The sequence below is a fragment of the Protopterus annectens genome, chromosome 1.part2, assembly GCF_019279795.1.
Source record: "Protopterus annectens isolate FY-2018-M chromosome 1.part2, PAN1.0, whole genome shotgun sequence".
Taxonomy (NCBI): domain Eukaryota; kingdom Metazoa; phylum Chordata; order Ceratodontiformes; family Protopteridae; genus Protopterus; species Protopterus annectens.
In genome coordinates this window covers 892,157,545-892,181,778 of record NC_056727.1, presented here as the reverse complement: position 1 = coordinate 892,181,778, position 24,234 = coordinate 892,157,545, and positions in this window count along the sequence as shown.

Below are 24,234 nucleotides of genomic sequence, written 5' to 3'. Positions count from 1 at the left end.
GACTATGATGTTTGCAGATGACACTGTGATCTGTAGTGAGAGTAGGGAACAGGTGGAGGAGACCCTGGAGTGATGGAGATATGCTCTAGAGAGAAGAGGAATGAAGGTCAGCAGGACTAAGACAGAATATATGTGTGTGAATGAGAGGGAGGATAGAAGAATGTTGAGGATGCAAGGAGTAGAGGTGGCGAAGGTGAATGAGTTTAAATACTTGGGGTCAATAGTTCAGAGTGATGGTGAGTGTGGAAGAGAGGTGAAGAAGAGAGTACAGGCAGGATGGAGTGGGTGGAGAAGTGTGTCAGGACTGATTTGTGACAGACGAGTACCTGTAAGAGTGAAAGGGAAGGTCTACAAGAGAGTAGTGAGACCAGCTATGTTATATGGGTTGGAGACAGTGGCACTGACAAAAAGGCTGGAGTTTGAGCTGGATGTGGCTGAGTTAAAGATGTTAAGATTTGCACTGGGTGTGACGAGGGTGAACAGGATTAGGAATAAGTATATTAGAGGGTCAGCCAGGTTGGAAGGTTTGGAGACAAAGCCAGAGAGGCAAGATTACATTGGTTTGGACATGTGCTGAGTATATTGGGAAAAAGATGCTAAGGATAAAGCTACCAGGTAACAGGAAAAGAGGAAGGCCTAAGATAAGGTTTATGGATGTGGTGAGAGAGGACATGCAGGTGGTTGGTGTGACAGAGCAAAATGCAGAGGACAGGAAGAAATGGAAACAGGTGATCCACTGTGGTGACCCCTAACGGGAACAGCCAAAAGACGATGATGATATAAAAGCACATTGACATGCTTACCTGGTGTTAAAACTGATATTTCTTTTGTATTAAAGATGCTTATTTCAGAAAGCAGCAAATACAGTGATGTATACATAAATATATATTTAAACAAGTGATACACAGAACAAAGGTCCACTTCATGTTACAAAAAGGCATTAGTGATTTACTGCCATCAATGTCTGACCTGAGAAATTGGTTGCAGTTTTCAGACATCACTATTTATCCAAATTATTATTCATTACCCATTTATCTCATCTCAAAAATGAAGGTCTACAAGTGTCAACTCTTTTTATGGATATGTCCAAAGCATTTGACACAAATGTCTCACACCAAATCCTGCTAAACAAACTAAACCAATATCACCTATCAAATTCCACTCTTACTTGGTTTCAAAGCTACTTAACTGACAGGTACCAAGCTGTGAAATGGGAAAATTCTCTCTCTCCTCAGCTGCCCATAACTATAGGAGTCCCACAGGGTTCTATCTTAGGACCACTACTATTCACAGTCTTCACAAATGACCTCCATACCTCCACACAGCATGCATCTATAATTCAGTATGCAGATGACACTACCATAATCTGTGCTGCACAAAACATTCCCACCCTCCTGCAAACTCAACTAGCATTCTCTGACATTGAAAACTTCCTTACCAAAGCCCAACTTATCCTCAATCCAAAGAAAACTCAGCTTATGATTATAACCAGTTCTAACAAAAACACTAACAGTCAATTTACTATCTACTCCACAAATACTACTCCAATTGCTCCAGTATCACAGGCTAAGCTATTATAGGTTCATAGGTTCATACTAGGCTATCTGCCCTAGGGCATTTATAAGCCTAGCCAGAGTGTGTGTGGCTTTCACCACTCCTTAGGATGAGAATACTATACCCATTAGTTTGCTGTGCCTCTGTCCAGCAGTGATACAGAGATGATTCCCGGGGTAAACCTACGATCTCCCATCCACTCGTCAAGATTTCTCTTGAACAGAGTCAGTGAGGGGCTCTGCCTCACATGGACTGGGATTCTGTTCCATAGTGTAGGGAGTCTCTGGGTGATGAATCTGTCCCTCCAGCACGTCCTATTTATATCCGTGTTGAGGTTTAAGTCTCTTGCTCTCGTGGCTCTGGTGGATTTGGATTTTTTGAGGTGGAGCATGTCCATTAATTCCGGTTGGACATGGCCTTGTATGTCAGGCACAGATCACCTCTGAGCAGACGGTATGCGACTGAATAGAGCTGGAGTTTCTTCAGTCGGGCATCGTATGACATATGTTTGAGCCCCTTTATCCTTTTGGTGAGGAACTTTTGGGGTCTTTCCAACTGCTGCAGGTGTCGGGTAAGGTACATACCGAATGGGGCGTTGTACTCAATCATTGGTCTGATAAGTGAAGAGTACAGGGGTACAATGACCTCTCCTGATCTGGATGTGAATCCCTTCATGATCAGGTGGGCAATGTAGAAGGTCTTCCTAACCACTTTGGCAATGTGAGTGTCAAAAGAGAGGTCACTGTCAACTTGGGTCCCCAGGTCCCTGATAACTTCTTCCGTGTTTAATGGATTACCACCTATGTGGTAATTAGGGGTTACCTTGTTTTTCCCAAAGGGTATGACTATACATTTTGGCATTTAGCTTAAGGCCATGGCTCTGGCACCAGTTATCCATTTCTATGAGACCTTTCTGGAGGATGTCTGTGTCTGATGGAGTGTCAATTATGGTGCCCAGTTTGCAGTCATCTGCAAATTTTGTCAGCCACAATCCCCTATGTTTGCCTGCACTTCAGAAAAATAAATGCCGAACAAGAGGGGCCCAGGACTGAGCCCTGTGGGACACCGCCGTGACCGGCTTAGAGTCTGACATGGCACCAGCAACTCTAACCCTGTGTGTTCTGTCCTTGAGCCAGTTTGCAACCCATCTTGTGACATATGGGTTTACATCTAAGCTGGTGAGCTTTTCTATGATGCCCGAGTGGGGTATTGTGTCGAATGCTTTTGCTAGGTCAAGGTAGGCTGTGTGAACTGCCTTACCCTCATCAATGGCCTTAGTGACTGTTTCGAAAAAGTCGACCAAGTTCAAGAGGCAGGATCTGCCCTTGACAAAGCCAAATTGGGTAGGATCCAGTGTCTGTAGGTCCCCAATGTCTTTATTTATGAGTTCCATTATAATCCTCTCCATAGCTTTGCAGACAAGGCTCGTCAAGCTTATGGGGCGGTAATTTCCAGGGTCCATAGAAGCACCGCCTTTGTGGAGTGGGACCACAGTTGCCTTACGCCATTCTTTGGGTACGTATCCTGTAGTAAGGCTAAGATTAAACAGCAGCCTTATGTGTGGGTTTAGTTCCTCATTGAGTTCGTGTAGCACACAGCCGGGGACACCGTCCGGTCCCATTGATGCTGTGTTTTTTGCTTTAGAGAGAGCAGCTCTCACCTGGGCATCCGAGATGTTTGGGAGGCTAGACTCTGGTGGGAAAGATATTTCTCCTTTTCGGGGGGAGGGAGGGGAGAAATTTGCACTGAACCTGTCTGCCAGTATGTTGGCAATGTCTGTGGGTTCAGTGATTTTTTTATCATATTGGACTAATTCTGAGCATATCTGGGAGTTTCCACCCAGGTTTCTAACATAGCTAAAGAAGGCTTTATGATTGTCTTTTGTGTCATTAGCGATTTTTCTCTCAAAGTTGGCCTTGGATGATTTTATGAGTGATCGTAGTTTTTGCTAGTATTGATCAGAGATGCCTTCCCATTTAGGGATTTTGCTCTGTCATGTAGTAGCTTTCTCCTCTTGTTGTAGAGTTTGTTTATGGCTGGAGTCCACCAGACCGGCCTGCCTTTGGTGGAAAGGGTCTTGAATTTATTAGGGATTGCTTGATCCATACATTCCTGGAGGTGCTCGTAGAAGGCATTTGTAAGGGTTTCAGCAGCGTGGGTTGTGGTTTCCACTGGATCGGGGCCTTGAAGGATACCACTCCAGTCTTAAGAAGTGTGAAGTTTGCTTTTGAGAAGTTCTTCACTGTGGTCTTTTTTGCTGGGGGTGGGGGCGGGATGTGGATCTCCAGTGAGATTAATTTATGGTCTGATCTCACCAATGAGGGATATACCTCCGGTGTGGAGCATTTTGTCCCCATGTTTGTGATGATCAGGTCTAGTATATTTTCTCCTCTTGTGGAAATGGTGACTAGTTGTTCCATAGCATTTGAGTTTATGAACTCAAGGAACCTTTGGGCTAGGGTGTTGGGGCTTGAGTAATGTTCCCAGTCTATGTTTGGGTAGTTGAAGTCACCCAATATGATGGTGTTTGGAGAGACATTTATACTCTCCAGTGTCTTCAGGAAGGCTGTGTGGGTTTCCTGAGTTTGAGAAGGTGGTCTGTAGCATGTTACAAACTGTAGGGCAGTTTTACCTATGGTTAATTGCACCTGGATGATCTCCAATGCTTCGTGCGTTGCCACTAACCTGGAGGTGTGGGTATCCTTTATGAATATGGATACTCCCCCTCCTTTTGTAGTTCGGTCCGGATTTTGGGGCCGGAACGCATGATATGAGGTATAACCTGATAGTGCTGGGGTGCTCTCAGGAGCCTTGAACCAGGTTTCAGTCACAGCACAAACATCGATGTTCTCCATACTGAGGAGGGCTTCGAGGGCGTGCATCTTGAGGTTTAGACTTCTGGCATTGAGCAGTATTACCCTTAGTTTTTCTCCATTTTGTTTTCTAGGGTGGTAGGTTTATCATTTGAGCCTTGCCTAAAAAGGCACTATGGGGTGGCAAGAGCCTTTGCCAATATCCGGAAGCCCAGGGTGACAGGTGCAAGCCGTCCCTTGGAAGCAGCGTGGCTTGTCAAGCATGTCATCCCAGGCAGACAGACATTGATCCCCTTAGAATGACACCAGTAATTAAGCCAATTATTAAAGCTGATCATTTTGTCTCTGTATTGTGGCATCATTCTTGGTGAGGGTAGGATACTGCTCAGGGTCAGGGTCATACCGGCCTGGGCTACATAATCTGAGAGCTCCTCTATGTCTCTTTTCATGTAGTCCTGGGAGGTACGTCTCAGGTCGTTCACACCGGCATGGACAATGATGGAGTCATACTTGTACTTGCTGTGGAGTGACCTGAGTGCTTGTGTTATGTGGCGGATTCTAGCACCTGACAGGCAGCTAACTGTGATCTTTTCCTTGTTCAGTCTGGTGAGTGGGACGTCAGTGTGTCTGACTATGGAGTCACCTATAACAAGTGTGTCTGGCATTGTGTTTGGCCTTAAGGGCTGTGACTGTTTAGCACACTGACTTTGAGAACTATGTGTTGCATGTCTTATGTCTTGAGATGGCAGTTGCTTGGGTGTCTGCTTTGGAGGCCACTGTAGTTTTGGTAGATTTTTGATCAGTGCCTCCAAGTATGTCTTTGTGTGTTTATGTGTTTGTTTTGCAGTTGTTATAGTTCTATGTGAAACTGGGTTTGTGGTGTGCGTGGTTTCCTTCTCCTCCTGTCTGGTCTTGCCAGTCCTGAGTTGAGAGAGCTCAGCCTCCAGTTTGGCTATATAGTTGCATCTCTCACATGTATTTGTGTTTTGTGGGAGAAGGAGTGGGTTGTCTGTGTACATGAGGCAATTGTAACATTGCCTCAAGATGCCCAGATTCACCAGCTGAACAGGAGAGGACGCTAGCAACTGACCCTTCGACATGCTAGAAAAAGTGAAAAAGTTTGCTGTATAACTGAGTCAGAAGGGACCTATAGGGAAATGGGTACTCAAGGGGATTCTAGGCTAATGTAGTACTTTGTTTAGTATACAAGTACTTTACCTATATAAAAATGCTTTAGGAGCAAGTGCTGAGCTATTGAGATAGAGAATAGACTGTTTAGATTGCAAGTAGAGAAGTTCTAAGGGAAAAATTGAAGAGCAGACTTTACGGAGCCAGAAATAGTTTAACCTTGTTTAACCGGCACTGCCCAATGGTGGTCTATGGGCAACTCCGCGCTAAAGCGGGCTTTATAGCAGGGGGTTGAAAAGACCTAGGAATTGACCCAAAATGGCCAATAGACTACAAGTTTCTGGCTGGAACCACTGCTCTAGGGACGAATAGGCTGCTCAGTGCTCCCCACTCCCACTGGTGAACAAAGAAGCTTCCCTTTATCCAAATAAGGATATGGAATAGCACAGGAACCAAGCCAAAGCCCAGAGATCAGCAAACTCTGAAGACTGGACTATTCTAGTTCAGTAAGGTGGGAAAACAAGATTTTTTTTTTTTTTTTTTTGCAGAAAACAGAGGAAAAACAGACAGTAAATGCTATAAATGCTTTTAAACGGCTAGCGCACTTGAGTGTGTTAGCCTACAGGTAAAATTAAGCAACAAATAACTTTTTAAAAGTGCAAAACAGTTAATCAACACAAAAACAGTTTAAATAGAATGCAGAGCTGTATAAACAGGCGAAAATGCAGTCGCTAAGCAGTAAATAATCAAAAGCCAGAAAAAATACTTAAATCAGGAAAGTCACTCTTTTGCTCTCTGCTGCTTGTAGAACTCTGCAGGACACCACGAGGAGCTGTGCTGAGTTGAATACAAGCGAAAAAGCGCGCTAAAGCGGGCTTTATTACAGGGAGCTGAAAAGAGCTAGGAATTGACCCAAAATGGCCAATAGACTACAAGTTTCTGGCTGGAACCACTCCTCTAGGGACAAACAGGCCACTCAGTGATCCCCACTCCCACTGGTGAACAAAGACGCTTCCTTTTATCCAAATAAGGATATGGAATAGCACAGGAACCAAGACAAAGCCCAGAGGTCAGCAAACTCTGAAGACTGGACTATTCTAGTTCAGTAAGGCGGGAAAACAAGATTTTTTGGGAATAACCATAGACTCCCACCTAAAATTTGTTGATAGTCATCTCAACTTAACTATTAAAAAAGCACATGCCAAACTGGGGTCACTCTACCGTATCAAACCATTTCTTACCAACAACACAAGATCAGCCATTGCTTGCTCCCAAATTCTATCCACCCTACTCTATGCATCTCCCATTCTGACTAATCTCAACAAAATTGAACTAAGCAAAATGGAAGCCTGCTGTAACAGAATTGCCTGCTTTGCTGCAAATTGCTCAAATAGAACTCATCACTGTACTGCTTTGAGACAGCTCCACTGGCTTGAACTACCCAACCTCCTAACCTACAATCAGCTCTGCCTCTGTCATTCTATCTATTACCTTCCCAATAAGTGTCCTGCCCTCTAAAACCTAGTACAACATCACTCGGCCAAAAGGCCTCTTAGATCATCAAGCAAACTACTACTAGAAGTCACCAACAGTTACAATAGCTTTGGAGATGCACTACATAGTAGTTCAGTGGCTACAAAATGGAACTCTGTCCCTACTAGCATTCAAAACACATTATCCAAAGCCTCCTTTTAAAGACCTCATCAGGCAACACCTCAAGCAAAGTTGGCAGTGCCATGATTGCTCTCCAGGCTAGTGAAAGCGGATAACATATACATACTAAATCTAGAGCACTTGATAAATAGTTTTCAATCTTACTCACAAACACTGGCTAATCAACAATGTATGTACTGTACCTGTGTAGTGTACTATGTATGTATTCTACCTATGTTCCAAATTTCAGCTGTACACCACAAATCTATTAATTACCTTTATTTTAAAAATTTATATTTTTTTGTTTGTTCTCTCCACTGTAACTGTTTATGTGCCGCATACCACTGTAAAAACATGTCTCTTGTAATTTGTGTGCATACTGATCATGTCTAAATAACTAAATGTGTCAGTAATTTTTCTTTGTGGAGCTTTTCTCCCTGGGCCTCTGCTGAAAAATGGCCTTTTCGGCTCAGTCAGACACCCCCGGTTAACAAATGTAAAATAAAAAATAAATAAATAAAATAAAATCTCTGAAATAAACAGCCTTTACATGTTAAACAGAGTGACACCTTAGCATCATTCAAAAACATCCTTGGCAATTCTATGGCTGCCTGCAAATTTATCATGGTCTGACCTAATTCACCCTACGGGAAACAGGGGGTACACTGTTAGTAAGGGTGTCAGCAAGGTGTAAATTGCCTTATGACTTAACTATGATCTATTATGAGGGATCCAAATAAATAATTATTTACTTGAAATCAGAATGAGTTAATCCACACAGAAAGTAAATGTGAAGGGATGGGAATTTCTTATCCAAGCCTATCTCATAATTAAATATTGAGCAGAGATGACCTATATTAAACAAAGGGTGGAAAGAGAATTTTGGGAAATGACATGCTTTCATACTTTTTAGTAAGTACTGTCATCCTAAGATCAGATATAAATCAATTTAGATTGAAAGTACTATATGTAAATGTTTGCATCCTTAACAATAATGTTTTTTTAATAAAGGATGCATTACACTTATGACATTGATGTAGTAGTAAATAGACATGATTAGGAACAGTGGATTGTTCAGTATTTGAAAATAATGCCTTCCACTACCATAGGCACATTTCTGGTAGAACAGTGGTATTGTGAAACTGGTAAAAGAAAACAGTATGGTCATTCAGGCCACCACTTTTGGTAAGTACAATGTCACTGACTGCATGAGCATCTGTATCAAACTCTTTTGACTGGTGCTTATAAACCTCCCCAATTCATCAAGTTGCAAGTGAAGCAAATGTGAATTTTCTGAATTATCATAACGTATAATATAGTATTTTTGATGAAGAGCTGAGTCTACTTAATATGGAGTGGGGGTGAAACAGATACATTAGGTAGCATGAAGTGGGTTTTCAGTACCTTTTTGAAAGTTCACTTAATACAAATTGTGAAAGAAGTAAATCAGGAAAATATGCTGGAATATCCTCTGCATATTAGACACCATTCAAAAGTTTAGCTATCAGCTGTTACCATCCTAGTTAGGCTGTGATCACAAGACTATTAGGGCAGATTTGGGCAGTTATTAATGACCCAGAAAATGATATTAAGACATTATACCTACTACTAATTATTACATCAATGCAAATTAATATTTAGGTAAAATGTCTTGGGAGAAGCATTTTGAGGCTAGACTACTCATGTCAAAATTAAATATTTTGAAGGCCAAAGAGATTGTACAGATCAAGAAAAAGAATAGATTAATCATGTAAATATCTTAAGAAAGGAAACTAGGGGAAAATTAAGTCGGGTATAAACATTCTGGATGAACACATTAAAATAACTGTAAAAAAATAAGCAATATTATGAAAAACATTTGGGTAAAGGATATTAAGGATGATAAAAAAGCAGTTAAGTATATCAGAAAAGCAATTTTATGAAGAACAGTTGGGTAAAGGATATTAAGGATGATAAAAAAGCAGTTAAGTATATCAGAAAAGCAAACATTCAAAGAATTTCAAGTGACAATCTTATCCACAACAAGATCAAAAAATTAAGGACCAGACACTGCAAATGTGTTTATTCTACATTTTGTAACATTATGTGGACAAATAGGTTCAATAATGCAAAATGTTCATCAGTCAAGCAGTGCAGAAATTTACATATTAAAAAGGAAGAAATCAATTAAAAATTCTTCCTGAACTTTTTTCACAAATTATCCATAATAAAAAAAATCATCAATAAAATGACAAGACTTCTTAATGCCATATTTAAAAACAGAATTCATAATAAACCTTTCTTCCCATTCAGCAGTAGCTAGGCTTGATTAATTGGAAGCCAACATAGCTTTCATTGCTATTACTTTTAATTAATTGCTTATAATAATCCCTATAGGGAAAAAAAGTTTAGAATAATTTACAACAAATCAAGACTCAACAGTTGTAATTTGATCTATGTTTTCTCTAATCTTTATCTTAAACAATAATTCATTTTTCATTGGGAATAATAGAATAAAGCAATTTAACATCAACATTCACAAAATAATCTTCTTCACAAAACATGCCCTTAATTTAAAAAAAAAACTAAATCAAATGGATTTTAATGAAGAAATTAAGCAGGGTTTAAATAATTTAACAGCATTGCTAATAGTTTGTTTTTTTAACCTAGTAGCACTAGCAATTGTTCTGATTGCAGGGACTTCTCCACCTGACTGCAATTTTAGAATAACAAAGGAAATTGCAATTTTAGGCCTTTCAACTCTTAAAAAAAATCTAGTAATCATTTGCTTAATGTTTCCCCCAACAAACAAATCCAGCAGAGCTAAAGCAATATTTTTCAAGCTCTAAGCTATAAATATGTCACCCTAAACTGTTTCTAATGTTCATTTTTACAATTGAAAATTGGGGTTTAATGGCTTCCATATTACTGGTCATCTCCCTCCCAGAATTCAGTGAAGTTTGTGGAAATTGTAGAAAGTTTGTATTCTTTGTGGCTGGCCGTGCGTCCATGGATTTTACAAGCAGTTTTAAAATGAGAGACTAGATGCAGATTTTATGCCAGGCTGAAATATCCTTGATAAATTGAGCCTATTAATATAACTGTTTTAAACACATATAAAATATTTTATGTTATTATATTTAAATATGTTTAAATGAAGTTTCTTAACTCCTTTTATAACATGTTGCTGTGATTATGTGAGGTATCGTAACAATGCATGTCTTTAAAAGTTTTGTGGTTTTGCAACATACTGTGCTTTAAGAAAATATAGATGCATTTTTGTGTTTTACTGTATTTAATGTTTAAATGTTTCTAGACAGCTTTTACATTTTTATATTTGATTTTGCTTTGCTTGATCATGTGATATAGCATACAATGATGTATACCTTTAAAAGTTCAGTCATTTTGTAACATGTTTTTCTTGTTCTGAAGTCGTCATTCTTTGTATGAGTGTTCAACTTATTAAGTTAGCACATTACTTGCTTGCCTTAGGAGGGTTAGTTTTACAGTGCCTATAAGATAAAGAATAGAACTGGTACCCTCCTTTAAAGAGCTGTGAATATTGGATGACACTAAGCTTAGATATAGGGATCACACAGAAAGTGCAACAGTCTAACTGGACCACTGGGTATATCAGAAGATTTATTAAAACTAGACATGCAGATGTGATAAAGTCACTCAATATTAGTCTCAGCAAACCTAAAATACGATTTGACAAGTATTTAGGGTACCCCTATAAACAAACTAAATGATGACTGATTTAGAGAGAGGCTAAAGGAATTGGGACTGTTTTCATTTAGCTATGGACATGGTAATCTGATACAAATATACAAAGCAATTGAAGATCAATTTATAATAGCATACTTGGGCTGAACATAAGGGAACATACTGCAAATACTAACCTGATACAATCATTTAGTAAGAACAAAAAAGAAGTTATATCTTACCATAATGTTCCACCTGTGTTGTCAGTCTTCATTTATCCTTGACTGTGGGTTCGGCTCCATATATCAGAACCGACTCTGCCATTATTCCAGCTCACACCCTCCAAAACTATTGAGCTAAGCTTTACTCATAATACTCCTCGCAGGATTACCTCAGATTGAGTTTGCATAAAATAGTGACAGACAGGAAGTAACAGACCAGAGACCATATCTGTATTCCTAAAAGGGAAAGCCAATCTTTTGGGAAAAATATGTTCCACCAAGAAACTGAATGGCAGGACGGAGGAGGATGGGGATGTTAAGGATAAGTGAAGATCAACAACACAGATGGAACTTTCTGTTAACACATAACTTCTTTATCTGATGTCAATCTTTACTTAATCCTTAACTGTGGGACAGAGTCATCGGCTACCTTAATCCTGGGAGGTATCATGGAAAAATATTCCTGAGCACTATTGAGCCAAATGACGCTTGTCCCCTAGAGTCCAGATCCAGTTTGTAATGAGTAACAAAGGTATGAGGAGATGCCCAGGTAAACACTGCAGAAATATCAATAGAAGCTCTGGAATGAAAGAATGCAGAAGTGGCTATTGCCCTTATTAAATGTGCTTTAACAGGTCCCAGTAGTTGCATTTTTCTTTTTGTTATAAACAAAGTTTATGCAGTCTTTAACCCATTTAGACAGAGTAACTTTCGAAACAGGTTTTCCCAAAGTAGCAGGAGAGAAACAAGCAAACTTGTCCGATTTTCTAATTTCCTTTGTTCTGTGAAGGTACAAATGCAATTGTCTATGCACATCTAGTAAATGTAGACAATATTCACCTTTGTTTGAAAAGTTGGGGTAGAAAACTGAAGTTGAATAGTCTGGTTGATATTGGTTTCGGACACTATCTTTGGTAGAAAGGAAGGATTTGTTCGCAAGGAAACCCTGTCTTTATGGAAAGTAAGTTATGGAGGTTTGCAAGATAAGGCTTGTAGCTCAGACATCTTCCTTGCAGAAGTAATAGCCATCAGAAATAATGTTTTCCAGGACATAAACTACAGATCTCAAGTTGCAGAAGGTTCAAAGGGGGAACTAATTACAGACTGAAGTACCAGATTCAAGTCCCAAGATGCAGAAGGGTTCTTGTATGGGGGTCTGAGCATTAAAGTTCCTTTTTAAAAAGGCTTTATAAAGTTTGTGGGACATTAACGTTGTGTCATTCAAACCATTATGAAAATTTGAGATTGTAGCTAGATGCACTCTTTTGATTGAGATAGATGCTCCTGCTTCAAAAAGAAATGTTAGAAACTCCAGGACTTTAGCAATTAGTGCTGAAAATTGATCAATATTAGTCTCTGAAGCCCATTTTGAAAATTTTTGCCACTTGCTGAAGTACAACCTTTTAGTTGAAGGTTTGTGGGAAGCTAGAACAATTCTTTAAACTGGGGAAGCAATAGTAGAATGCCTGGCAATCATTGGAACTGGAGAAGCCATGGAGTGAGCTTGAGATTTTGAAGATTTGAATGAACTAGTCCATTCGGATGGGAGAAGTCTGGATCTGGGTCCATTGCCCAAGGTTTCCAAATTAGATGAGGCCAAAGAAAGGGAAACCACACCTGATGAGGCCAGAATGGAGCAATGAGAATTATTTTGTTCTTTGACCTGTTGGCTTTCCTTAGAAATTGGAACATGAGAGAAATTGGGGAAAAGGCATACAATAGACCGAGGGGGGGGGGCAATTGTGAAGGAGAGCATCTCTTGGTGACTCCCGGAGGGGAATTAAGGCAAAGTAGCAGCAGAATTTGTTGTTCAGGGGTGGATGCAAAGGGATCACAAGTAGGGCTGGCCGCAGTGGTGAAATTTCTTTTTCACCACCAATGGATTGAGACCACTCATGAGGCATTAGGATGGCCCTGCTCAATTTGTCCGCAATCACATTGGAGCTCCTCAGAATATGCATTGCAATTAGAAAGTGGTCAGATGATATTATCTATTGCCATACTCTGAGAGCTTCTCAACAAAGAGGGTAAGATCTGGTTCCCTCCTTGCTTATTGATCTACCAGACTACTGACATGCTTGTCTGAATAGCAATTGTCCCTGAGGGGAGGGTTTCTTGGAATGTCTGCAACACTAAGAGCATTGCCCTCATCTCTAGAACACTGTGCAAATTTTCCTGTAGCTGGGACCAAGTGCCTTGGACTGTCTTTCCCAGATAATGCCCCCAACCCTATCCGGGACGTGTCCATGGTCACCTTGGCTTGGGGTTGAAGAAAAGGTCTGCCAGACAAAATTTTGTTGCAGTGAAGCCACCAACTCAGGTCTCTCTTGCTTACGTTGGTGACTAATACCAGATGGGACATTGGCTGATTCGGTAACGACCATTAGGATGCCAAGAGCCACTGAAGAATCCATATGTGATATCTTGCAAGGGGAACTAGAGTGATGGAGGCTGACATTGATCTATTGTTTGTAGCAACAGCCTTGCAGTCAACTTTTTTTGCTGTGAATAATTTGACTTGCGATCTTATTTTTTGAAGTCATTCTGGAGGAAAAGACACGATGCCGGTGTTTGCGTTTAGCATCGCTCCTGTGAATTCTAATTGTGGTGTTGGATTTAATTGGGTTTTTCATAGTTTATAGAGCTCCCCAGTGAGAAACAAATTTGAAGAATGTAATTTCTTGCTTGTAAGAGTAGATGCCAGGTGGGAGCGGTGAGGAGCCAGTCATCTAGGTATGGAAATGCACAGAATTCTTGCAGTCTGTAGTGGGCTGTTACCACTGCCATTCATTTGGTGAACACCATGGGTGCTGTGTTGAGACCAAATGGCAGGGCTCTGAACTTATAATGACTGGCTCCCAGACAGAAGCACAGGAATCTTCTGGATTGCTTGTCGATTTTTATGTGATAATATGCATACTGAAGATCTCTTAAGCACATCCAATCATCTTTTCCTAAGAACAAAGTATAGACTGAACCATGATCATCTGGAATTTGGTTTGTTGAACTTATTTGTTCAACTGGCTGAGATCCAAAATCGGTCTCGAGTCCGCTGTTTTCTTTGGTATTAAAAAGAATCTGAGTAAACTCTGGATCATATCTGGTCTGGTGGGACTGCTTGGATGACTCTATTGTAGAACGGTTTTTGAATTTCTAAGACTGCTGCATCCATGTGACTGGGTGGAACATCCGGGATGGTCTTCGATTTTCTGGGCTCTTCGGAGAAAGGGATATTGTAACTTCTGGTTATAATCCTCTGCACCCGTCTGTTGTTATCCTCAGCCAGGCAGGTAGGTGCAGGGATAATGATCCGCCGACTGCCTCCACAGGATGGCAATTTGGCCTCCATTCAGGAGCGCTGATAAGCATTACCAGGGAAAGAATCCCTGGAACCCTGATTTTGCAGGCCACCTCTGCCTTGTGCATGGCGTCTTCTATTTTTACTCCCCCTTCTGCCCGAAGGGAAATCATTGCCATGTGAGTCATGTAAATGTCCTAGTGACTTCTTGAACCATAGCTTCCCACTTCTCTGGTTCCTGGAGTAAGACCGTTGAGGAGTGGAAAAGCATACAGGCATGGCAGAAGGAGTCTTTTCATCTTTCTCACATTTGGCAAGGGTGTCTAACTTTGGGGCCAAAAAGGGATGTTCCATCAAATGAAACATTGATGACAGAAGACTTAAATGGCTCCACAAATTCACATAAGTGCATCCAGGCATGTCTCCTAATGGCTATGCCTGAACCTGCATTACTCATCGTCCCTTTGGCTGTATGTGCAATAAGCCGCATGGATGAGTTGCAAACAGAATCTAGGGTTGCAAGCTGAGAATTTATGCTTTTTGAGACCCTTTAGATACTGCTCCTGTCAGAGTATCTGATAGTTATTTTATCAAATCTTGCTGAAGTCTCATGAAATGTGCCATATGATTCACTTAGTGCGAAGGTCGATGAAGTGTATACTTGCTTCCAGAATCTATCCATCATCCTCGACTCTTTATTAGGAGGATGGATAGTAGGACTTTCATCACCAAGTTCCTTTTTGGTGGCTGCCACTACCACCACTGCATCTACTGGTATTTCTTTCGCCCAATACTGCCGATCCTGAGGAGCTGACAAAATACAGTCTGGTCTCTTTGGGATTGGCTCAACAGAATCCGGTATCTTCCAAGCCTGCTGTGCAATCAATTTAATCAGATCATTAGCGGGCAGAGAAATCCAGGAGGTAGAGGGTTGGGCACAGAAAGCCTTTGGTTATACCGATTCCTTTGAGGAAGGTTGAAGGGAAGTCTAGCCACCCTCTGGTTTCAGGATCTCCAGAATGTCTCCAAAGGAGACTTCTTCCACGGGTGACTGGGGGACTTTCCCCTTCATCAAAATTGGTATCTTCAGTGAAAGACTCTTCAGGGGAGTCTAGGTGCTTCCTTCCCTTGCACTTCTTCTTCAGGGATCAGTGGGATGGGATGGACAGGTATTTGAAGAGGATAAAGCCAGAGACATTTGAGGTAATCCTGCATGAAGCATTATGGGTAAAGCTTAGCTTGAGGGTTTTGGAGGGCATGAGCTAGAATAACAGCCAAATTGGTTCTGATATACAGAACTGAACCCACAGCCAAGGTTTAATAGAAGATTGACAACATCAGATCAAATATTAACTGGCTTTCCTAGAGAACAAGGAGAAAGTGGAATAGATGGCCCTTGGATGTAAAAAAAACTGTAGTAATTTCACAGCATTTAAAAAGGAAGTAAATAAGTTACATGCAACTAACTATTTGAAAAGTCTGAAAAAGTCTTGTAGCTGAGTCTAATCTCACTGTTGCTCCTTATGACAATTTGAATTTTTGTTTAAATTCTTCTTACCCCTCAACTACAAATTTCTACGTATATGTATACACCTGAAGAGTGCTATACCAAACATGTACTCTATATACAGGTTGCCACTTTCACTAGTTACAGAAGCCTAATGTACTCAAGAAATGAAGGGAACCAAAATAGCATGAATAGCAGTTGAAATGTGACATTGTATTGCACAGAATTCAAAACTCCTTTACTGCTATTCAATACACTAACATCCTGAGCAGAATAATCTCAAAGTCCCCTTCCCTTTCCACTGTGTCCAAGCTGCTACATAGCTCCTTCCAAGCTAGTACTCTAAATATTATAAAAACATAATAGGTGTTGTGTTAACTGAGAAAATTCTGTGCATTCGAAATTTAAACAAATAACGCACTTGAATCACAGTTTGCTAGCAGCAACATAGCAAATGTAATTAAGACCTTTTCCCCCACTCTTCTGGTCTCTAGATTATCGAGAACCCCCCTCCCTGACTGCTCAACTGCCACATTCACCCTTCTGGTGGCAACAGAAACAAGATTGATGTTGTCAACCACAAGGGACCAGGTGTCTTTTATGGTCATAACTTCACATGCATGCCCAGTGTGCATTCTACCAGGAGGATACCAAATGATCATAGCACTGGACAGTTGCTCACTTCTGTATGTGATGCAAGGCTGCAAATCTCAATGCAAAAATCACACCCAGAGCTGCTAGAGCACACATTACTCATGCAACATCTGTTGTCATCAAGAGCCACCCAGGTATACTTTGTTTCCATATGATTTTGTTGACTGTAGATCCTTTGTAGCACCAACTTAAAGTGCAAGAAATGCAGGTTCTTTGTAACCATACATCAAAGTACATAATCACCCAGCTAGCTTTCATTTTGAGACTGAATATTACTGGCCCTAATGGAAGTTACAGCATTCCCCTGCACAGACACGGACTTATCCACAAGTAAAACACACTACCACACTAAGATTCTGTGTTGTGTCCAGAGCAGGCTGTGAAACTGGTAATGAAACTCTGTAACCACAACAAAGTCATCCTGTGGAACTGCCCCAGTTCTGACTATACAATAACCTACCCAAGGTGTACGACAAGTAAAACATTTTCTACCAAACCATCACTATTTGGGCAAAATCATCACTTCTCAGTAACCACAATGTAGGGAGTTCACTGCTGACCAGAAAAGGAGACCTCTACAGACATGGTCAATAACTGCAACAAAATTTAGGCACTACTGAAGGGGTAAAGCACCATCTTTACAGCAAACGTAGCATCCCAAATTACCTCTTAGAAGAAACATGTAACAGCACATTCATAATACCAAGAAAAAACTGTCTGCTGGTATGCATTCAACTGAAACTCCATACTCCTGTACCAAACTACAGCTCATCACATTTTAGGCAACTTTTCTGGGCACTACTATCTTTCTTTTGTTAAATTACTCACTGTGATCCAAAGCGGAGTTGCAATAATCTCAACTATCCGAGACCTGGCCTGCAGTATCTCTGAGGTTCTAGCTTTTTCTGCCATTCAAAATGTAGCATATCATGCTGCAGTTGGCCATGTATGTTACATTTCTTTATTCAACACTTTTCTGTAGCATTTTGTTTTTATCTGCACTGCTTGGTTTCCTCAAGTCTTCACAAGATAAAGTACAGTTTTGTACTTACCATAAATGTAGATGTCCGATAGATATGCAACTGCAGTCATAACATATGGGTTGTCCTGCCTCAGGCAGCCCTCGGTCAGCCGGATTCCAAAGTCTGGGTCTGGCGTCGGCTGGTGTCACCTCCTCTCTGACGTCACAACGGCTGGAGTATAAAGGCATCGGCCGACGCCATCTTCTTCAGTGTTTCTTGCCCCAGATGCCAGGTGCCCTCCTAGGAAGGCTAAATTTGGTGAATGGATAAACAATTCCAGACATGCACAACAGTAATAAACAGATACACCATAGGAGATACCCCCAGCTAATAGGAATAGGGGGAGTGGACCCATAAAAAAGGTTGCAGAGGGGTAGGAGGGTGGGAAAATCCGACTGCAGTTGCATATCTATCGGACATCTACATTTATGGTAGGTACAAAGCTGTACTATGTCCTTCAAGAATGCAACTGCAGTCATAACATATGGGTTGAATACCATAGCCAAGCTGGGGGTGGATGGAACTAAGAAAGTGATGGTGTAGCTAAAATGCCCTGCAGGACTGCCGAAGCAAAGCCTGCTCGGGATCTGGAGTACAAAGGCAGGTTGTAGTGCTTGGTAAATGTATGCACGGAGCTCCATGTAGCAGCCTTTAGAATGTCCTTTGTAGCCACTCCTCTTAGGAAAGCTGTGGATGTGGCTATAGCTCTGGTGGAGTGTGGCCTAATATCGGCTGGCACACTTTTTCCATGAAAAGAATAGCAGAATCTGATGCAGTGTCCAATCCATTTGGAAATTGTTTGTTTGGAGATTGCTTTTCCTTGTACTCCAGCAGCATAGGCTACAAGCAGTTGGTCAAACTTTCTGGTGGCCTTAGTTCTGTCCAAGTAGTAGCGTAGTTGTCTGTGTATGTCCAAAGCATGCAGCAGTGCTTCCCCCCTGTTTTGAGGATTGGGGAAGAAAGTAGGCAGGTGAATGGCTTGATTTAGCGACACCCTGGAAATTACTTTTGGCATGAATGAAGGATTGGTTCTTAGAGAGACTCTGTCCTGATGAAAAATGAGAAAAGGAGGCACTGCCATGAGTGCCTGCATCTCCGAGACTCTTTTTGCTGATGTGATTGCCAATAGGAAAACCGTTTTCCATGAGAGAAATTGCATCTCTCAAGTTGCTACTGGTTCAAAGGGAGGAAGAGTTAATTTTTCCAAGATGAAATTGAGGTCCCATGCAGGTACTGGCGGTTTCCTGGGAGGTTTGATATTCTTTATCCCTCTTAGGAACTGTCTTAGCAAAGGATGCGAAAACACAGGTGGATCACAATTGTATTTTGCTGAGATTGCTGAGGCATGAATCTTTATGGAAGAATATGAGAGACCAGTATGAAACATTTCTGCCAAGTATTCCAATATCTGAGGTATACTCAATACTGTTGTATCCTGACCCCTGTTAGCATTCCAGATGATGAATCTCTTCCACTTGGCTGAATAGGTTTTTCTGGTGGAAGGTCTGCGTGCTTCCAGTAAGATCTCTTGAACTTTTTTGGAAAGAGAGATATCGGAAGGAGTCATGGTAACCTCCAGGCTGTCAGATGCAATGTTTTCAGGTTTTGATGAACAGTCCTGTAATCGTGTTGTGTTAGAAGCAGAGGCCATAGTGGCAGAGGCCACGGTTTGGTCCGAGTTATGCTCAACAGCAATGGGTACCAGTGCTGCCTTGGCCAGTCTGGAGCTATCAAAATGCCTGTTGGTTGTTCTGCTTTGATCTTCAGTATCACCTTGGTCAGCAGTGGTAGAGCAGGGAATGCATAAATTGTTAGGGAATTCCAGCTGAAGGAGAGAGCATCCATTTTCCAGGCTAGAGGATGGTGGGTCCTTGTACAGAACTTTTCCAGGTGATGATTCATGTGAGAAGCAAAGAGATCTATGTCCGGTCTTCCCCATGTCCTTGTTATTTGTGAGAAAATGTGAGGATGCAGCATCCATTCGTGTGGATCCAAGAAATTTCTGCTCAGCTTGTCCGCCAGTACATTGTCCTTGCCTGGCACAAACTGGGATTGCAGATGTATCTTCAGACTTAGGGATTTTTCCCAGAGAATCATTGTTAGTCTGCAGAGGGGATAAGAATGAGTGCCTCCCTGCTTGTTTATATACCACATAACAGTGGTGTTGTCTGTCCTTATTAGCAAATGTCCTTGTTGAAGTGATTTTCGAAAAACTCGATTGCATGAATCACTGCCAACATCTCTTTTTGGTTTATGTGCAGATGCCTTTCCCTTGGTGTCCATTGACCTTGAATGCATCTGCCCTCCATGTGCGCCCCCCATCCATGGTCTGAAGCGTCTGTTGTAATCATTTGACCTGCTTGAGGTTTGTTGAAAGACATGCCTTTGTTTAACTGACTTGTTTGAGCCCACCACAAAAATTCTCTTTGTAGACATGGAATGAGTGGGATTACGTCCTCTAGGCTTTGGCTGTGTTGGGACCATAAGCTTTTTAAGTACCATTGCAGCTTTCTCATATAAAGTCTTGCCAAAGGTATCAGAAGAATGCAAGATGCCATGAACCCCAGGGTCTGCAGGATTTTCCTTGCAGTCAGCTGGGAGAGCTTTGCTAGGCCTTTGAAGTACTCTGGTAACTGCTGTTGTTTTTCCTCTGTGAGATAAGCCATTTGTGTTTTTGTGTCCAGTTTGGCTCCTAGGAAAATAATCTGTTGGGATGGCAGAAGTCTTGATTTCTGAATGTTGACTGTGTATCCCAAGGCCTGTAGTAACTGAATGACATAGTCCAAGTTTGCTATCAAGGTTTGTTTGTTGTCTGCTTGTATGAGGCAGTCGTCCAGGTAGGGGTATATTTGAATCCCCTCGAGTCTGCAGTGTGCCACTACTGATGCCAGGCATTTCATGAACACTCTGGGCGCAGTAGATAAGCCAAACGGCAATGCTGAGAATTGATAATGCTCTGTCCCTGCAAGAAATCAGAGGTATCTTCTGCAGCTTTGTCTGATTGGGACATGCAGGTATGCCTCCTTGAGGTCCAGAGTGACCAGCCAAGACCCCTTGCCCAGCATGGGAAGGAGTTGCTGCAACGTCAGCATTTTGAACTTTGGCACAATGAGATAAGTATTTAGAGTAGACAAGTCCAGTATAGGCCTCCATTTGTTTTCCTTTCTTGGAACAAGGAACAGTCTTGAATAAAATCTCTGGCCTCGTTCCTGTGGAGGGACCTTTTCTACTGCTTTTATATTTAACAGCTTTGAAACTTGAATGAGTGCCTCTGCCCTTTGATGAAGTGGCAGGTTTGGCATGCCTTGTCTTATTGGTAAAGTATGGAAGTGGAATCTGTAACCTTTGTCTATTAAATCCAGAATCCATTTGTCCTTGGTTAAGATATGCCAGTTTTTTGAGAATAAGGATAATTTTCCGCCCAAAGGTGCTTCTCTTTGAACCTTTGTAGGCGGTATGAAAGTCAAGTCATTGTGGTTGTCCTTGTGGTGCAGCTGGACTGCCTGCGCCACTTCTTTGATTTGGTGGTTGCCATTGGCGGCCCCTGTAGGAGCCTCGGTATTGCCCTCTACCTCGGGCACGCCTGTTTTTTCCTCTTTGAAACTTGTCAGTGTCTGGAAAGGGCCAATTCCTGCTGAATCTGGGTGGCTGAACCTGGAGGAAATCTTTGACTGTCTGTACTGATTTAGCTTTTTCCTCAATGGATTTCAACACATCTTGTGCATTAGCACCAAAAAGCTTCTGTTTTTCCAGAGGTGCATCAAGTAACTTTACTTTAACATGGTCTGGCAGTGGCTGTTATTTTAACCAAGCATGTCTACGTATAACAGCCCCAGTCATAGCTGCCCTACATGAAGCCTCCAATGCATCATAACCACACTGAAGAAAATGATTGCTAACCTGCTGAGTGTTATGTACTAGATCCTGCAATGCCTTTCTATCAATAGGCTCAGGAAAGGCTAACTTTTTCTGTAAATCATCCAGTAAAAAATCCTGGTACTGAAACATATGAAAAAGGCAGTTAAGTGACCTCATGGCCAGGGTGGTAGAGGTATAAACTTTTTTACCCCATCTCTCCAGGGACCTAGCTTCCCTATCCGCTGGCAGTGGATTCTTGGCTGTGGAAGTAGCCACTCCCTTGGGGCCCTGTGAAATAGTTTCTAGATCCACAGAATGGGCCTTAAAGAGATGTTTGTGGGTGTCAGGGACCCTATAATATCTGTCTGGCTTGACAGGAGCAGGAGGGAGAGAATCAGGGTTAGCACTGGAGTCGGAGAAAACATCATCCAGGACATCCATAACTGGAGGGATAGCTAAAGGTCTGTGGTGGGGAAGCTTGAGGAAGGTACGTAGTCTTTTCCTGGAATCAGAGAATTCCTGACCCTGCCATTTAAAATGCTCCCTCATGGAGTGTAGGACTTCACCGAATGAAAAATCCTCTGGAGGAGAGGCAGAGGGAATTGATTCCTCAGCATCAGAGTCCTCATAGGCTTGGAAGGATGCTTCTTGGGTATCTGAATGCTCAGAATCCCCAGAGGCTTCATCTGAAGAGAGGTTGTCGGCCTGCTCAGGTCTGGGCCTTTTCTCTGCAGGCGGCTAAGAACCTCTGTCTGGATGAGGGTGAGACCCCCTGATAAGAGAAATAAGACCTGCATCAAGAGACATGATCTGTTTATCAGAAGAAGGGGCCTGGGCAGTAGGTTTAGGATGGGCCTTGGCCTGGCTGGTGGCCTTAGCACGTGCAAAGGCCTTGATGGATATGGATACAGGAGGCCTAGCTGCCCCACGTGCAGGAGTAACCTTGTCCACAGGAATGGTGTCGGGTAGATCCAGAACTTCGGTTTCTGGAGGAAAATCAACAACCGGCACCGGTGCAGACTCTGAGACTGAAGGACGTGTTAACGCTGTGTCGTCAGCCTGGAGTGGTTGAATTACCGCTTCCGAAGGGACCGAAGCACTCGCGGAGGGTTTAGGAGGAGTATCGGTGGAGGACGCGGGCCGAGGATGTCGGTCCCGGTCCTTTCATTTTTTGGAAGATTGAGATGTCAGTTGTTCCGACGGCATGATATAAGCGAAAGATTCGCCGAAAAAGTCTTCGGCAAATTCTGCCCAGCACCTGAGAGTGCGCTTATTAAAGCAAGCACAGGCAGCACAGGCCGAGACATCGTGGTCTGGGGCCCAGGCAAGGGAGGCAATAAGAATGGAAGTCCTTATGAGGTATTTGTTTACCACAAGACAAACAATTATTAACTTTCTCAATTTGTTCTGACATCGGCTGAGGCAAGAAAAAATGTTCCCCAACGGGGTACTTAGCTTTTAGATGACTTCAGTACTGAAAACACAGGAGCTGACCGACCGGCACTTGCGAACTGCTTCTGCTTCGGGCACCGCGCGGCAAGAAAGACTGAAGAAGATGGCGTCGGCCGATGCCTTTATACTCCAGCCGTTGTGACGTCGGAGAGGAGGCGACACCAGCTGACGCCAGACCCAGACTTTGGAATCCGGCCGACCGAGGGCTGCCTGAGGCAGGACAACCCACATGTTATGACTGCAGTTGCATTCTTGAAGGACATCTACCAGAGATTGACTATCCATGTGTCTTTTGATTGAGATGTGCATATTATACAACATATAGTGTTAGAACCTTTCTGTTAGCCAGGCATAAACTTTCACATGACAAAAAATTCCTCTATAAGTGCATATTTATTGAGATACTTACAGAAATATGAAAGCATATTGAACAGTATAATTTAGTAATATAAACAATACTGGATATCTTTCAAGATGTGCAACTTACAGTTCAAATATGAGACTGTTTTCTTCAAAAACATGCAAGGTTTCACCTAATGTCATGCAACAGTTTAAGTCACTTGCTTTTTGAAGTATTACGCACATATGGACATATTACTTATTTTTATAATTAGGAACAAACTAGCAATAGTTCCAGTATAGTGTGATATAAACCAACATTTTCAGTGAATTGTCCCATCTCCCATATTGGTGTTTCATACATATATCTCAATAAAATATACATCTCTCAGTTATGAAAATATGAATAGTAAGTGGCAAACAAAGAATTTCTCTACTACAGAGCACCCTAGACCAGTGCTTCCCAACCTTTTTTGACTTGCGTGCCCCTTGGCAGTCCATTTCCCTAAATTATACCCCTCATATTTTTGCACATGAAAGCAAAATGTGTGTAATTTTTGGTACTCCCCAGCTCCAAACAGCCATTTCAATGTCCCATTACTTGGCTACTTTTCCATTTCTTTCCAGTTGCCATAAACACTTCAAAATGTTCAGTATGCATACTGTTTTCTGCTTTACTTCTATAGTTATTAGAGATATTTGGATTTAATTTAAAATTATTTCAAATTTTATAGCACAAACACTGATAAGACATTTCCAATATAGTGTCACAGTGAAAACAGACTTGGCATCAAAACTGCTGTGTCTTTGAAACTCACATTCACTAAAACTGCATTGAAACCCACATTCAAATGAAATGCATCTGGCCAGCGGCAGATTAAGCTTACCTTTGGGCTGTTTTCAAATTTTAGGCCCCTTGCACACATTTTAGGACCATACAAAAGTTATTTGATTCACCTTCCTGACTGCATTAAATTAAAATATAATAATTAAATTATATGCCTTGCATAACACAGCACCGCTTGTTGCAGCATTTTAAATTTATAGTTTT